A 17,392-nucleotide genomic window follows, 5' to 3' on the forward strand; every position below is an offset into this window, starting at 1 on the left:
GTACCTGGACCATAATCTAATTTAGGCTTGTGTCAACAGCTAGTGGAACTGTGGCTATTGTTTTCCTAAGCAGAAGATAACCTACAATATACATCCTGTAGACTCAGTGGAGCCCTTACATTTCTAGAATCTTCTGATGGACCAAACCATTGAATAGTAGGTGTGACCCCTACCCTCCTTCAGATGGGCTGATCCCAGGAGCCCTGACAATACATTCTTGCTTTAAGATCAGTTGTGATTTGAGTGCGGACGTGGAAGAAGTCACGAACTGAGTTGAGGCCAGCTCGTGACGTCCGTGGGATTGTGTGGAATCCTGTGAACTATTGCAAGGATTATTGTTATCGCATCTGGCACAAGGACTATCGTGAGGTGCCCGGATTTGTTTCCATTGTGTGGACTTATTGTGGACTTCTCATGGACTCCAAGGACATTATGGATATTTGATGTTGTATGCTCCCTGCCTTAATTAATCTCGTTGGATCGTCCCTCGGCCTGTTGTCTCTTCTTGCTCTGTCGTATACCCCGTCACAAACTGGTTGGCAGCGCTGGGATCAGAGCGGAAGGAATGGAGGACAACGGCCCATCAACATCTGGAACCAGCACCGCAGAGTACAAGAACTGGACTGCGGTGAACCTACAAACAAAGGCCCGTGAACTGGGAGTCAGCTACAAGGGACTCTCCAAGGAGCAGCTGATTGAGGCTTTGGAAGGAGTTCGCCTGCAAGATGACGCTGAGGAAGGATCTCCACAGCAAACAGAGGAAAGACTGCAGCCTATAGAGCTATGGACCCTTGGTGGAACTGTGAGAATGCGGAGATTAAACAGACTATTCTAGAACATTATGCTGTGACCCCAGACACTTACAGGACCCAGTTCCGTACTTTAGCCTGTGATGAGGAAGTGTTCTTCAAGATGTATGCCCACAGACTCAAACAAATATGTCATCGCTGGCTGGAGGGAGAGGAGGCCTTAACTTGGGAGACCTTCCTCCAAGTCATCCTAAAAGAGCGGTTTTACTTCAAGTGCCCCGCTGAGATCCAGGAATGGGTGCATGAAAGGAGACCAGCCACTGTGGAGGAAGATGCAGCTCTAGCTGATGAGGCTCTCACCATCAAGCCTCAGTGGAAGAAAATACTACTCAGTGAGAAAAAAACTACCAGCCCCCCAACGCTGGCGGCCCCTGGTCCTTCGGCCTCCAATATTCACCATCCCACTAGACTATCAACTCATGGTGACCTTCGTGTGACTGTGCCTCGCATTACTCCTGCTCCACCTTCGGGACAACGACGTGGAGGAAGAATCCCAGAGCGCAGATGTTATAGATGTGGGCAGCCTGGGCATCTGCAATTCCAATGTCCAGGCGTTCGGAGGCAGGACAGCTACAGACCGCCTTTGCATGTTCATTATCTACAGTATAGAAGAGACAGCCAACACCAAAATGTAGATGGACTGTCCAGGCAGGAGGAGCCCTGAGTCTGCTCAGCCATGCCTGTGTGTACTTAACAAGCGACCTGTAGAGGTCCCTAGTACGTACACAAATTGGGAGGGGAAGGGATTGTCATTGTTACGGTGTGGGAAATAAAGGAGGAACCTGGAGGTGGACCCTCTGGGTCACGGCTCCAGAGCCCCCGAGGGCGAGCCGACCATGTGAAACCCTCCCCCTATACAGGGAGCGTTAGGAGCAGGCCCCCGAAGGATGGAACCATAACAGCCGGAGCCAAAGGGATGACCAGGGCTAGAAATAAGAGAGTCTGTGGCGAGGAGGGACAGAACCCAGGCGCACGGAGAGACTGCAAGAACTAAGGAGAATAGAGACAAGCAGGACCGGGAGCATTAGGGCCAGACGGAGGCTGGTGACTGCGGGCGAGAGAGGAAGGAGAGCCAGGTACGGACAACACACAGAGCGGATGGATGGATAGCAGAGGGTAACGGACCAGAGAGGCACTAAGGACAAGACAGAGACACTGGACAAGGCAGGTGGGGCAACGGAGCAGAGACGCTACCAGAGGCAGCGCAAACAGGACAGCAGGATAGCGCAGAGGATACAGGGACCTGAGAGGAGCGGAAACGCTACAGCAGGAACAGCGTCACCGCAGAAGATAATCAGGCATCTTACCTGACAAGATGCCTTGCTGAAATAGCCGGTGGGCGCCGCCATATTGTGGGCGGAGCCACTGCGTCACTGCTCCCAGAGGTCCGAGCGCCAAGGGAATAGGCCGGCGCAGGCGCGCAGGAACGACGACGGGGAGTCCGGATGTCTGGAGCGGGGACGCAACGTGGAGCAGGAGCGCGCCGGGAGGTGTGCAGGAGAGCAGCGGGGCCGCGCTGGTAAGTATGGCCGGTAGGGGGCATGACACCGGTAGGGGGCATGACAGTCATGATTTGTAGTTTTGCCCTGTCCTGTATTTTGTATAATAGGTCATTTAACTTTACCTGGTTGTATTTGCTGTAAATTAACCATGTCTCCTTCCCCCAATACTTTGCAATGTCTTGTGATGTACCTGGACCATAATCTAATTTAGGCTTGTGTCAACAGCTAGTGGAACTGTGGCTATTGATTTCCTAAGCAGAAGATAACCTACAATACACATCCTGTAGACTCAGTGGAGCCCTTACATTTCTAGAATCTTCTGATGGACCAAACCATTGAATAGTAGGTGTGACCCCTACCCCCCTTCAGATGGGCTGATCCCAGGAGCCCTGACAATACATTCTTGTTTTAAGATCAGTGTGATTTGAGTGCGGATGTGGAAGGAGTCACGAACTGGGTTGAGGCCAGCTCGTGACGTCCGTGGGATTGTGTGGAATCCTGTGGACTATTGCAAGGATTATTGTTATCGTATCTGGCACAAGGACTATCGTGAGGAGCCCGGATTTGTTTCCATTGTGTGAACTTATTGTGGACTTCTCATGGACTCTAAGGACATTATGGATATTTGATGTTGTATGCTCCCTGCCTTATTTAATCTCGTTGGATCGTCCCTCGGCCTGTTGTCCCTTCTTGCTCTGTCGTATACCCCGTCACACAAGAATATAACTACTATAATACTGCCCCTATGTACAAGAATATAACAACTATAATACTGCCCCTATGTACAGGCATATAACTACTATAATACTGCTTCCTATGTACAAGAATATAACTACTATAATACTGCCCCTATATACAAGAATATAACTACTATAATACTGCTCCTATGTACAAGAATATAACTACTATAATACTGCCCCCTATATACAAGAATTTAACTACTATAATACTGCCCCTATATACAAGAATATAACTACTATAATACTGCCCCTATGTACAGGAATATAACTACTATAATACTGCCCCTATATACAAGAATATAACTACTATAATACTGCCCCTATGTACAGGAATATAAGTACTATAATACTGCCCCTATGTACAGGAATATAACTACTATAATACTGCCCCTATGTACAGGAATATAACTACTATAATACTGCTTCCTTTGTACAAGAATATAACTACTATAATACTGCCCCTATATACAAGAATATAACTACTATAATACTGCTCCTATGTACAAGAATATAACTACTATAATACTGCCCCCTATATACAAGAATTTAACTACTATAATACTGCCCCTATATACAAGAATATAACTACTATAATACTGCCCCTATGTACAGGAATATAACTACTATAATACTGCCCTTATATACAAGAATATAACTACTATAATACTGCCCCTATGTACAGGAATATAAGTACTATAATACTGCCCCTATGTACAGGAATATAACTACTATAATACTGCCCCTATGTACAGGAATATAACTACTATAATACTGCCCCTATGTACAAGAATATAACTACTATAATACTGCCCCTATGTACAAGAATATAACTACTATAATACTGCTTCCTTTGTACAAGAATATAACTACTATAATACTGCCCCTATATACAAGAATATAACTACTATAATACTGCTCCTATGTACAAGAATATAACTACTATAATACTGCCCCCTATATACAAGAATTTAACTACTATAATACTGCCCCTATATACAAGAATATAACTACTATAATACTGCCCCTATGTACAGGAATATAACTACTATAATACTGCCCCTATATACAAGAATATAACTACTATAATACTGCCCCTATGTACAAGAATATAACTACTATAATACTGCTTCCTTTGTACAAGAATATAACTACTATAATACTGCTTCCTTTGTACAAGAATATAACTACTATAATACTGCCCCTATATACAAGAATATAACTACTATAATACTGCTCCTATGTACAAGAATATAACTACTATAATACTGCCCCCTATATACAAGAATTTAACTACTATAATACTGCCCCTATATACAAGAATATAACTACTATAATACTGCCCCTATGTACAGGAATATAACTACTATAATACTGCCCCTATATACAAGAATATAACTACTATAATACTGCCCCTATGTACAGGAATATAAGTACTATAATACTGCCCCTATGTACAGGAATATAACTACTATAATACTGCCCCTATGTACAGGAATATAACTACTATAATACTGCTCCTATGTACAAGAATATAACTACTATAATACTGCCCCCTATATACAAGAATATAACTACTATAATACTGCCCCTATGTACAGGAATATAACTTCTATAATACTGCCCCTATATACAAGAATATAACTACTATAATACTGCCCCTATGTACAGGAATATAACTACTATAATACTGCCCCTATATACAAGAATATAACTACTATAATACTGCCCCTATGTACAGGAATATAAGTACTATAATACTGCCCCTATATACAAGAATATAACTACTATAATACTGCCCCTATATACAAGAATGTAACTACTATAATACTGCCCCTATGTACAGGAATATAAGTACTATAATACTGCCCCTATATACAAGAATATAACTACTATAATACTGCCCCATGCACAAGAATATAACTACTATAATACTGCCCCCTATATACAAGAATATAACTACTATAATACTGCCCCTATATACAAGAATATAACTACTATAATACTGCCCCATGTACAAGACTATAACTACTATAATACTGCCCCCTATATACAAGAATATAACTACTATAATACTGCCCCTATGTACAAGAATATAGCTACTATAATACTACTTCCTATGTACAAGAATATAACTACTATAATACTGCCCCATGTACAAGAATATAACTACTATAATACTGCCCCATATATAGAAGAATATAACTACTATAATACTGCTCCTATGTACAAGAATATAACTACTATAATACTGCCCGTATGTACAAGAATATAACTATAATACTGCCCCCTATGTACAAGAATATAACTACTATAATACTGCCCCCTATGTACAAGAATATAACTACTATAATACTGCCTCCTAGCTGTGAGGTTGTGTGTCTGTGGTTCTCATCATGTTTGGAGCAAGCCCAGGGAGAGGCCACCCTGGGTGGGAAGCTCCCCAAGCAAGGCCATGGCTTCCAGGCCTACACTGGGAGGAAACTCCCATCCTTCTCATGTGTATGGAAATCCCAGAGTTGCCTCTGGGGAAAATAAACCTCAGAATGGAAGTCCCAGCAGCGTTGAAGTTCAGCACAGGAAAGAAACAGGAGAAAGCTTTGTCTGTGTGCAAGGCTGTTGCAGTTAAACAGTCGGCCGGTCAAGGCAAACAGTGTCCAGAGCCTGGAAGGAAATCCCAGAATGCATCTTCTGCTGAGAACCTGAGTGCTGGAGGGCAGGTGGCTGCACAGAAGGTGAGGCAGAGTCCATCACCAGCTTCAGGTGTGCAGCTCACTCCAGGCAGACAGAGACGGACATCTCTGGAGAAGCAAACACTCCAGGAGAACCTTCAGCTGAGACATGTGGTGACCAGCATGGCGAGCTCTGGATGCACGAGGTTGCAGGCTGGTGGCAGCAGTAAAAGTGTTGCGGAGGCTGGAGTCACAAAACCAGCGACATTAAAAACCAACGTGTCAACCCCTAAAGCAAGACCCCAGAAGGAGCCGCCGCATGCCCCAGAGCTACAGCTGGCAGAGGAGATACCAGGACTGGTCAGGAGGATGGGTGAGTTGCAGCAGCAGAGGAATCTTCTGCAAATGGAAATTGACTGCATTTAGGCTGTGTTCACACACAGCGTTTTTTTTAGTGGTTTTTCCAATAAAACCGCTATAAATAAGCTTCCCATTAATTTCTATGAATTTTGCACTTTTTGTGGATATTGATGAGTTTTTTACCACGTAAAAACCGCATTGCGGTAAAAAAACGCAGCATGCTCATTAATTGCGTGGATTTTTCCACGTTTCTGGCTAGTTCTATGCGTTTTGAAAATGAGCGGAAAAAAAGCGCAAAAACCGAGCGGAAAACGCGCAAAAAACGCGCGGTTTCTGGGAAGTGAGTCAGGTTTTTGAGCAGAAATTTTCTGCTACGTGTGCAGTTAGCCTTACAAGGTGAAGGCTGCTAATCCTGGGGATCACTCTGTATATGACCAGAGACTGAATGCACTGGGGTAGAGCTGGCGACTGTGGTGCGGGACATAGACTGTGTGCTGGCGAGGATGGGGCCCCTGGCAGAGACATATAGGAACCAGGAGCGGTTTAGGTCCTGTGCGCAGGACTCTGCTGGTTCCCGCACAGACATTGTCCCAGGGGGGACCCGGCAGCAGGTACGGCCGGTGCTGCAGCCCGCTAGCTTCTGTTTTAAGGAGGGTAGATACTGCACCAGCAGCCGCAACTACCTGCGGCAGACCCCAAGCAGGAGCAAGAGGCTCAGATCCCAGCGGTACCACAAGTCCCAGCATGCCCAGCACAACAGCAAGACAGTGGATATGAGACTGCATCTACTGTTGGAGCCCAGGAGAGCACTAATTCTGGGGATATTGATACTGTTCATGTGGGGTTGGGGGCTGAAGGGGGTACAGAGACTGTGGTGGACATTGCGCATCCTGATGACGCTATTGAGATTGATGATGACGATAATAAGGTGCAAAATGTCTGTGATTTCCCCCCTTTGGTTTCCAGCACACAAGGTGCAACAGGCCCCTCCGCTGCAGACCCTCGCCCTGTCAGTCAGCCCAGTGTGGCCCCACAGGTCCCTCCCAGTAATGTTTGGAGCCGCGGCGCTCCGTCCTTTACCTCCGGCGCCAATTACACCGGGCAGGCTTTCAAAAGGAGGAATGTGGTGCGGTTCAGGCAAAGAGGTGCCAAGGAGGATCTGCCAGAGAGGAGGCTGGTGGTCAGGGAGCTTCTGTGCCACCAGATGGGGTTTGCGCCGGTTAATATCTTGGCGGTCATCAATCTGCCAGACAGACAGGGCTATGATATCAGCTTTAAGCTCATGTCTGATCTGGACAGATTCTGGGCCAATTTCCCCAAGTTCAGGGACGCTGATGGCTGGAATAAGTTCAGCTTCATTCCAATATCTAAGCCGGATACCGCCACGGTTAATATCATCTTTTGGAATGAGGCTGTTCCCCCGCAGGACATTGTGGTGTGGCTCCGGAGGCATTGTCACCTTGTCTCCGACCTCACCAAAAACAGGGATGAGGACGGTATATGGACCGGTGGATGGAAGGTGCTGGTGAAATTGCGCCAGCACAACAACATCACGGCTCACTTACCCAACTCCTTCTTTATCGGGAGGGAGAAGGGGGTTTGCTTCTACCCTGGGCAGCCACGAAAGTGTTTTAAGTGTGGTAAAGTGGGTCACCTGGCAAACACCTGTACCGTGGTAAAGCGCAGACTGTGCGGGGAAGTCGGCCACTTAGCGGCAGATTGCCAGAACATCAAGTGCAACCTCTGTGGGGAGATCGGCCACCCTCACAGGGACTGTCCTGATGCCTGGCACAATATATGCAAGCTCCTTCCTGATGAGGAGTTAGTGACAGGGACAGAGGCTCAGGAGGAGGAGGCTTTAATGTCAGGGACAGTACTGACCAGGTCAGAGGTCCACCAGGGGTCCGCTCAGGTAACATCAGAGCAGCTTTGCACAGAGGGGAGCATGGAGGTCGTCCCTCAGGTCCAGCAGCCACATGTAGCCACCACTTCAGTATCACCATCTCTAGCTGAAGAAAGTGGCTGTAATCAGGTAAAAAGGAAAAAAAAAGGACAAGGCCTCCCGTAAACCTGAGGAGGAGTATGTCACTAGCCAGGGTGGCAGGAAAAAAGTCCAGAGTTCGGCAGGTGTGATGGTCGTGTCCAATAAGTTTGATGTTTTGTCTGAGTCTGATGGGGACTTGGAGGAAGAGATGAAAAGAATAGAGACTGAGTATGACAGGGACGTAGCGGACCATCCCCCTACAAAACGGAAGCCCGTACCTGCTGACACTGAGATACAGTCTGACATGGAGACCGGTGGTAGTCAGAACATCTTTGACCCAGACTTATGATGGCGGCTTTTACATCTCTGCTCCTCTGTTGTGGCATTGTGATGGCGGATTTCTCATTAAAAATAACATCCAGTAATGTGAACAGCATTAAGGTGAGGAGGACGAGGCACGCTGTCTATGACCATCTCCGATACCTGGACGCAGATGTCCTCTTTCTGCAGGAGACGCGGCTGATGACTCAGGGGCTCATGGGGGAGGCTGAGAGGGAATGGCGATCTGGTCCCTCCTTTTGGTCACTGGCTGTGGAGCCGTACGCCGGGGTCGCCGTCCTGTTTAACACCAGGGATGTGACAGTACATAGGATGACGGAGGTGGTTATGGGAAGGTGTCTGGTCCTGGAAGTCACTATCCATGGGAGGCGACTCCGGCTCATTAACATCTATGGGCCACAGACGGTGACTGACAGGATACAGTTATTTAGTGATGTCAAGCCTTATCTGTTCACCTCTCTTCCAGTGATAATGGCGGGGGACTTTAATGCTATACTGACATCAGGTGACAGCTCCTCAGGTAGAACCGTGACGAGGGATGGTAGGATCTTGAATAACATAGTCCTGCAGGCCGGATTAGGGGACGTCTTTAAACGGGGAGGTCGAAAGCCAAAATTAACCTATTCCTGCTCCAATAGAGGCAGTAGAATAGATCTGGCTTTTGTAAGTCCCATGGAAGTCATTGGTGCCATGAATGAGAGAGTCGTCCCATACTCAGACCATCTTGCCCTATATTTCTGCCTGGTGGCCGTTAAGCGAGGTGATGTTGGTAGGGGGTTAAGGAGACTCAATTCCAGCCTCCTCCATGATGTCTCTGTCCAGAGTTGTGTCCACTCCCTTTTGCAAGGTCATCTACAGAGAGTGGACTTCTATGACAACATGGCCGACTGGTGGGAGGACGTCAAGGATGATATCAGATACCTCTTGAAGAGACTGTCAGTTAAGAAGGGCAGGAGTAAGTATAGCCAGTACCTAAGGCTGCGCAAAGAATTGGAGTCACTCTATTCGGAGGGCAGGGGTAACAAAGAGAAGATCGACCGGCTGAAATCTGAGATAAGGTAGTATCAGTACATCAGGTATACCTCCTTGGTACTCGAACGGGATTATGGGGTCTTGGGGGCACCTGATTCCTTTGAGAATTGCCGGGAGCGGGTGGCCAATAAATCGGTCGCAGGTCTCATTGACTCCCAGGGTATATTGCAGGAAACTCGGGAGGGTATCCTGGGGGTTGTGAAATCTTATTATACTGACTTGTTTCAGAGGAAGGCTTTGGATAAACATAAAAGGACTCAATTCTTGGAGGCAGCTCCAACGCCTGATACTAATGATCTGGACTTTTCTCCTTTGACACCAGAATTAACGGTGGAGGAGGTTAAGGAGGCCATTGATAAGTTACATCTGAAGAAGGCACCAGGTCTGGATGGTATAACAGCAGAATTTTATAAGAAATTCAGAGACCTCCTGGCTCCATTTCTTGTGGATGTTTACAAAAATTGTCTAGAAAATCACCTGATGCCTCAATCCATGAGAATGTCCTCATTAATTCTGCTGTCTAAAGGTAAGGAGCCGAGCGACATCAAGAACTGGAGACCAATTGCCCTCTTGAATGTTGACAGGAAGATTCTGGCAAAGATCCTGTTTTCTAGGTTAGTCTGTTTGTCCCCGGCACTGTTGGTAGGCTCTCAGTTTGGCACGGTAAAAGGGCGGAACATCTCTGGAGCAGTCATCTCGATATGGGAGATGTTTGAGAGATGTAAAGCTCTGCGGTGTGGGAGATATGTTGTCAGTCTGGACCAGGCTAAAGCCTTTGACAGTTGATCATGACTATCTGTGGGCCACTTTGTCAACGTACGGTATTCCAGGACAATTTGTGGATTGGCTGAAGACTTTGTACAGAGACGCGGTGAGCTTTCCTCTGATTAATGGTTGGCAGGGTGGCACTTGTGGAGTTGAGGCGGGGGTGAGACAGGGCTGCCCGCTGAGTCCACTCCTGTATGTTTTTGCCCTAGACCCGTTTTTGAGGTCACTGCAGGAGTGTAACTTTTGGGGGGTGCCGGTCCCCCACTGCTTGTCTCTGAAAGTGGTTGCCTACGCGGATGATGTGACGCTGGTGATATCTAATCCTCATGAGGTGCAGATGTTGTCTGCGGCCATCAGTAGTTACTCAGGGGCCTCCGGGTCTCTGGTCAACCTTGAGAAGAGTCAAGCTCTGTGGACATTGCAGTCTGACCCAGACTTTGATCTTCCGCAGTTTGTTAAGGCCTCCACCCATATTAAGCTCTTGGGGGTTAAATTCGGGAGGGAAGATAATGTCAGCCTAAATTGGGAGGAAAAATTGGAGACCGGAAATGCAAAGGTTCAGCGATGGAAGAACTGGAGGCTGACTTACAGAGAAAGGGTTGCTATGTTGAAGACGTACCTGGTCCCCGTCTTCTTGTATGTCTCTGTCGTTTTTCCTTTGCCAGAATCCTTCTCGGCGAGGCTTCTCAGCCTGTTCTTCCAGCTCTTGTGGGGGAACAGGATAAACCTGATAAAGAGGGGTATAACGTACCTACGGCGGAGAGAGGGCGGGCTGGATATGTTAAATCCAAGGGATTTCTTTGACTCCTTGTTTCTGAAAGTAAATTTTGGGAGCATGGATTCAAACAGTAGCTCCCTGTGGGTAAATAGTATCAGGTATTGGATATTGCCTTTTGCAGAATCTTGGGTGCGAGGTGGCAGTCTCAAGAGGAGGAGATGGACAGGTGACCACCTCCCCCAGTATCTGGAATATGGTCTGAAGTGTGTCAGGAAGTGGGGACTGGAGAGGTCCTACATTGAGAGTAATACGGGGAAAGATCTGTGTGCTCATATATGTAGGACTTCTACTCTCCACTGGCCCTAAGAGATTGTGCCACCAGGACTCTTCAGCACAGTCTCCGATTCCTCAATGGGAGGCGACTTCCAGCAAAGTTTTTTGACATTGCTTGGCTGTCGCTACATGGGAAGCTCTTTGTGAGGGGGAACTTAAAATATTTAAGTGTTTTGGATCGGAACTGTCCCCTTGGTTGTCAGCAGGAGGAAACCATGGAGCATTTTATTTGTGATTGCCGGGGAGGTAGGGAAATATGGACGGAAGTATCGACCAAGCTGAAAATCCCCAGACTGCTGTCCCTGAATTACCCTGACATGATCTATGGAGTCCCATCCACTGACGGTACCATCGACAGGGGGACAATGTACCTAATCATTACCACCATTAAGTATTACCACTGGCACATGAGAACCCGTGTGTCCCTCCACAGCGAGCCCTTCCATCCCGTCACCGCAGTCACAAAGATACTGTCTGAGCTCAGATGGATAAGAGCGATAGAGATAAAGAAAAGTCAGAGTAATGGGAAACTATGGAGGAATGTGTCTGTGGGATAATAACACGATCATGTTACTAAAAGTGTTTATTTCATATTCTTCCTTCCACAGGAGTGAACTCTAAGTTACCTTTATTCCTAATGTATTAATTTAGTTCTATAATTATTGCCTGATGCATTCATGAGAATTTATGTTTTGTATTAAGGAAGAATTTGTTGAGGGGAGCTATTTAGGGAGGGCTAAATTAACCCTTCACGGTTGATCCAGTGATTTCCAAATTAGTTCATAGGGCGTTGCTAACAACTGGGAATGACCACACGGAGACAAAGGTCTCTGTACGGGAGGATCCAGGCAGATCACTAGTCCCCTTTATTTTAGTCACTTCTTTTATAATCTTTTGCCTAATTATACACAGTTCTCAGCTACCAATAACATCATTGTAATACATTCACTTTATAAGCCAATAGTATTGCAAGAAAACCGGAATGTGTCCCTAGTTACGTGACTTAGAGAATAGAACAATAGCACATTCTTTTAGGGTCTCATATCTTGTACAAGCTAGAACAGTCTAGTTTCATAACAGCTGCGAACTTTCACCTAATTACAAAATTTATCTTGTAAACAGCAAAATGGCGTCGCAAGCACAAAAATGGAGTCTGAAGAACAAGATATCCCGTACATCTGAATACTGTACTTCACAATCCCCCCTAGATAAATTTTGTTAACGCATACGCAGCATCAGAGGATCTATCCCAAGCCATAAGATCGAGAGGTACTGGTCTTCACATGACTGATGCCGTGTTATCAGTCATGGCTGTCGCGGCTCACCCATCCTCCCTGTATACTGCAGTTCACGAATAACAATTTTTTGATAACGGTGGTGGATATCTTTTGTAGGTAGCCATGTGCTTGGCTTCAACATCTTCATCAAGTAGCCTTTTGAGATCGGTGCAGAGAAGAGCAGGGGCAACGACGCCTTTGGTATCATCATTAGCTGTCTTAGTGCAGAATTTCCTAATACATACAGAAATACACCAAAGAACAAGTTTTAGTATCACATATACAACAAGGATACAGGCAGCAATGTGTAACAAGCTTTGTAAGATCCCAGCTATCCAGCCCCCAATTCCCTTAAACTAATTGGCTGGATTGAGAAAGGAGAAGGTGTCTGACCACCAACTGTCCTTAGTACGATCATTGTCTTTATCGTATTGATCTCTGAGTCATTGAATATCTTCTAACTTTAACTTTTAACTTCTACCAATAATAATATGGAAAATGCGAAAAACCAAAACATTATGCCCCTTTATTTGCTATTGGCTTGTTGGGTGATGAGGAGGACTTGATAGGGACCGTCATACAAGGGTTCTAGTCCGTGCTTCCTGACATGCCTTTTCACAACTACCAAATCACCAGGCTTCAGGTTATAACAGGTGTCGGTTTCTGCTGAATCTGGAAAAGAAAAGAAAACTAGAACATGGGTGTTAGCAAGATTTTTACTAAGCTGAATAACAGCACGGTCAGTTTCTTCTGATAACTGCTGGGGCTGGAAATTTGCAACTGGGGGCCCAGCACCAAACAATATCTCATATGGGGACAGACCATATTTTGCAATAGGGGTAGCACGGATATGGTATAGTACAATGGGTAGGAGCTCTGGCCATGGAGCCGTAGTCTCCTGCATCATTTTGGTTAATTGTCCCTCAGTGTGCCGTTCAGCCTCTCAACTTCCCCACTGGATTGTGGGTGGTACGGAGTATGGAGGGCTACAGTGGATCCAAGCATTGTCAGAACTTGGTACACATGAGAAGAAAAGGCCGGACCTTGATCACTTTCAACAACTTCTGGAACCCCATATCTGCATATAACTTCCATCACCAGTTTCTTCGCTGTGGTTTTTGCAGTCATGTTGGTAACAGGGAATGCTTCCGGCCAACTAGAGAACTTGTCAACAACAACCAAACAGTATTCATACCTTCCAGACATAGGCAACGTGATATGGTCCACCTGGAGCCTTTGGAAAGGATAGTCGGGCTTAGCAAGATGCTTCGGGGGTGCACGTTGAAGTTGACCGGGATTACAAGTCTGACGGATTTTACAGGAACGGATGAGCGCTGTCAAAACTGTGGAAATTCCTGGGGCCCAGTAGAATTTTTGCACCAGTGCGAGGGCCTGATTCTTTCCTCGATGTGTAGGTCCATGTGCCCATGTGGCAATAGCAGGGTACATCCGCTTAGGGAGACACACGAGTTGGTCCTTTTTCCAGAGACCATTATCCATTCGTGCCCCATCAGTCTTCCATTGCTTCACCTCTTCCTTTGGAGACATTCTCTGCATCGTCATTAAGCGGTCTCGCGGGGTCCGACAGAAAACTTCAGTCTGTTGTAGATCATCAGGTTCTTGTAGGGTCAGTGCTTCTTGTAACTGTTTACGCTGAGAGCGTGTGGTCACCATAGTTAGTATGGTTGGTTCAACTTGTAAAAGAGCGGCGGCTTTTGCTTGCATATCCGCAAAATGCATTGCCAACAGTCTGTGGACTGTTCCTAGGACCGTGCGCCTTAACTTTGATAATAGCCACCTGAGTAGGTAATTTGATCGAGTCCATGAGGGTTTTAGCAGCTTCAGCATTTTTCACTGGGGTTCCAGCAGTAGTAATAAAACCCTCGATTGGCCCATAGAGCCCCAAAATCATGAGCAACACCAAATGCATACCGTGAGTCCGTGTATATATTATCCCGTCTGTTCTTGGCCAAAGTACATGCAGTAGACAGAGCCTGGAGTTCTGCTTCTCGTGCTGACTGTGTGGGCAGGAGTGCAGCTGCGTTCAGTACAGTGTCCTCTGTGGTAACAGTGTATCCCGTGTGGAATCTACCAAACTCGTCAGCATATCTTGAACCATCCGTGTATAACACCAGATCAGGATTTGGGAGTGGATTCTCACTGACATTTGGTGGAGTAGCTGTTTCTTCAGTCAGAAGTTGGGAACAGTCATGTTGGAGGTAATCCTCATCACTGCCATCTTACCTTATAGTTCATTATACCGTCTTTCAAGGCGTTGTAAAGGGGTTGCATTATGCGGGATGCATCCGGTATCCACTGACAACAATAAGTGCATAAGAAAACGCTGGAGTTCAGCTTCATCTTTCGGGAAAGGAAGGGAGCTGACAGCTATTTTTCTTTCTTCTGCGAGGTGTCTGGCACCCTGAAGGAGATAGTGACCCAAGAACATCACTTGACCAAGGCAGAACTGAAGTCTCGAGGCCGAAACCCAACAGTTCAGTGCTGCCAGATACTTAAGGAGGCTAACAATGGCAGCAATGGCAAAAGACACTCGCTCATTTTTTTTTTTTGCAAACTGGTTGGGACTGTTTTGGGCCTCTTGTGGCATCTGTGGGAAAGGCATGAAAAATACAGATTTCCTCACTGTCTTCATCTACATAGGGATTACATAACGTAAGAGCCATCTGACCATCATCTTGGAATTGTATTCTGGAGCGGAACTGCGATAATAAATCTGCCCCTAGTAAATTTACTGGACATGTGGGAGAGATTACAAACTGAGCAGTAACCTCGGGGAAGGGTTTTATGGGGTTTATAAAAGTATATTAATTGGGTCTGCCATCTACTCCGATTAAAACAGCAGGAGTATAACAATTTCTCTGAAAGTATCCGAGTTTGGCACAGCGCCAGCATTGGCAGGGAGGGGCTGGGGAGTAAGGTTGCTAGTAGCTGAAGTCTGAGGGGGGGCCAGAGTTTGCTGTGTGGGCTGAAGGGCACACTGATACTGATAAGGGACTGTGTACTCGCAGCCGCGCTGGGCACAATGGTGGGGGCTGTAGCAGCTGCTGGCTGCTAGCTTGCTTTTTTTTTTCTTTTTCTCTCTCTGCTGAACAGACGGGTTAAATTCTTCTGAAATTTTTTTTTTTTTTTTTTTTTTTTTAGCGGGGACTGAGGCTGGCAGCGGTGGCTGATAATAGATACCGTGAGCGTTTAACAAAAAAAAGGTGGGGGCTGCGACTCTCGGTCTTCTTGTACAATTGTCATCTAGCAGGGAGACCTCTTCTTTGAAATCATCACTTTTAACTATTTGCCTGCCTGACACATTAGTATCAACCTTAGTTCCTTCTTAACCAATTACTTCCTCACACCACAGTCACTTGCTTGAACCACAATACATCCTGTCCTTGCCATAATAATAGACAATTTTTCCTTCTTCAACATAGCAGTAACAGAAACAATCAGCATTCACTTTCTCTGTTCTTACTAACACCTTCGTCACACAATTCATGTGCCAAGCCACGAAATTCTTCTTTTCCTTCCACGGATTCTCTCATTTAGAGCTAAATATTCTTACTTCAGTTGTGCACAGATCTGGCGGCCGTTTCAGTCTCTGTTCCACCGGGTCAATAATCCCCCTCTGGGATTGCCCAAGATTCGCGGTACTCAGTGAAAGGAGGAGGGCATCTCAGACTATCCCTCCGGACACCTCTGGTTATATCTATCTATCTATATATACCTGAGTTACGTATCCTACCCAGTCTTCAATCACTCACCACGCCTGACTCTAATAGTGAATTCAGGACTTCAGGATATTTTGACTATAAAGAGAGTCACAATCACTGGTCAATCCGGTGTGTCCCGTCCCTTATAAGGTACGGTTTGAGCACTGGGTCCCCAACGGGTCTGCACCTCTATATGATTCCACCCATGAATCACCCCACCACGGGCACAAACCTCAGATCCTCTTTGCAGCAAAAAGCACAGGAAAACCATACCAATGGTCAGTCTGAACAGTATAACTGCCAACTTACCGTAGTTGTCGTGGGGGATGATCAGTCCCAATTTTCCAGCACCTGTGTCCGCTCCAAGGGTCCCTAGTCTTGTTGTCCTCCGGGGGCAGAGGCATCCCTGTTCGGGGGCCCCCCGTTGGACGCCAAGCTGTTGAGGGAGCTATTTAGGGAGGGCTAAATTAATCTTCATGGTTGATCCAGTGATTTCCAAATTAGTTCATAGGGCATTGCTAGCAACTGGGAATGACCACACGGAGACGGGGGTCTCTGTACGGGAGGATCCAGGCAGATCACTAGTCCCCTTTATTTTAGTCACTTCTTTTATAATCTTTTGCTTAATTATGCAAAGTTCTCAACTACCAATAACATCATTGTAATACATTCACTTTAATTATAAGCCAATAGTATTGCAAGAAAACCGGAATATGTCCCTAGTTACGTGACGTAGAGAATAGAAAAATAGCACATTCTTTTAGGATCTCATATCTTGTACAAGCTAGAATAGTCTAGTTTCATAACAGATGCGAACTTTCACCTAATTACAAAATGTATCTTGTAAACAGCAAAATGGCGTCGCAAGCACAAAAATGGAGTCTGAAGAGCAAGATATCCCGTACATCTGAATACTGTACTTCACAAATTCTATTTTAATTCTATTTGTGGATTTTGTACTATAATACTGCTCCTATGTACAAGAACATAACTGCTATAATACTGCCCCTATGTACAAGAATATAACTACTATAATACTGCCCCTATGTACAAGAATATAACTACTATAATACTGCCCCTATGTACAAGAATATAACTACTATAATACTGCCCCTATGTACAAGAATATAGCTACAATA

The 17,392-nt window shown here is 45.8% G+C and overlaps 1 long non-coding RNA gene across 1 annotated transcript; it reads right to left on the reverse strand.

Annotated features, from left to right (window-relative positions):
• Positions 1–12,081: 12,081 nt before the first annotated feature.
• Positions 12,082–16,907, reverse strand: LOC141060018 (uncharacterized). The gene is made up of 2 exons (XR_012222647.1): positions 16,563–16,907; positions 12,082–12,765 (listed from the first exon to the last, which is right to left on the reverse strand). It is a non-coding gene; the product is annotated as an uncharacterized lncRNA (long non-coding RNA).
• Between the last annotated feature and the right edge of the window lie 485 nt (positions 16,908–17,392).

The sequence above is a fragment of the Dendrobates tinctorius genome, unplaced genomic scaffold (assembly GCF_039654945.1).
Source record: "Dendrobates tinctorius isolate UK_male_01 unplaced genomic scaffold, ASM3965494v1 ptg000232l, whole genome shotgun sequence".
In the NCBI taxonomy this organism is placed as follows: domain Eukaryota; kingdom Metazoa; phylum Chordata; class Amphibia; order Anura; family Dendrobatidae; genus Dendrobates; species Dendrobates tinctorius.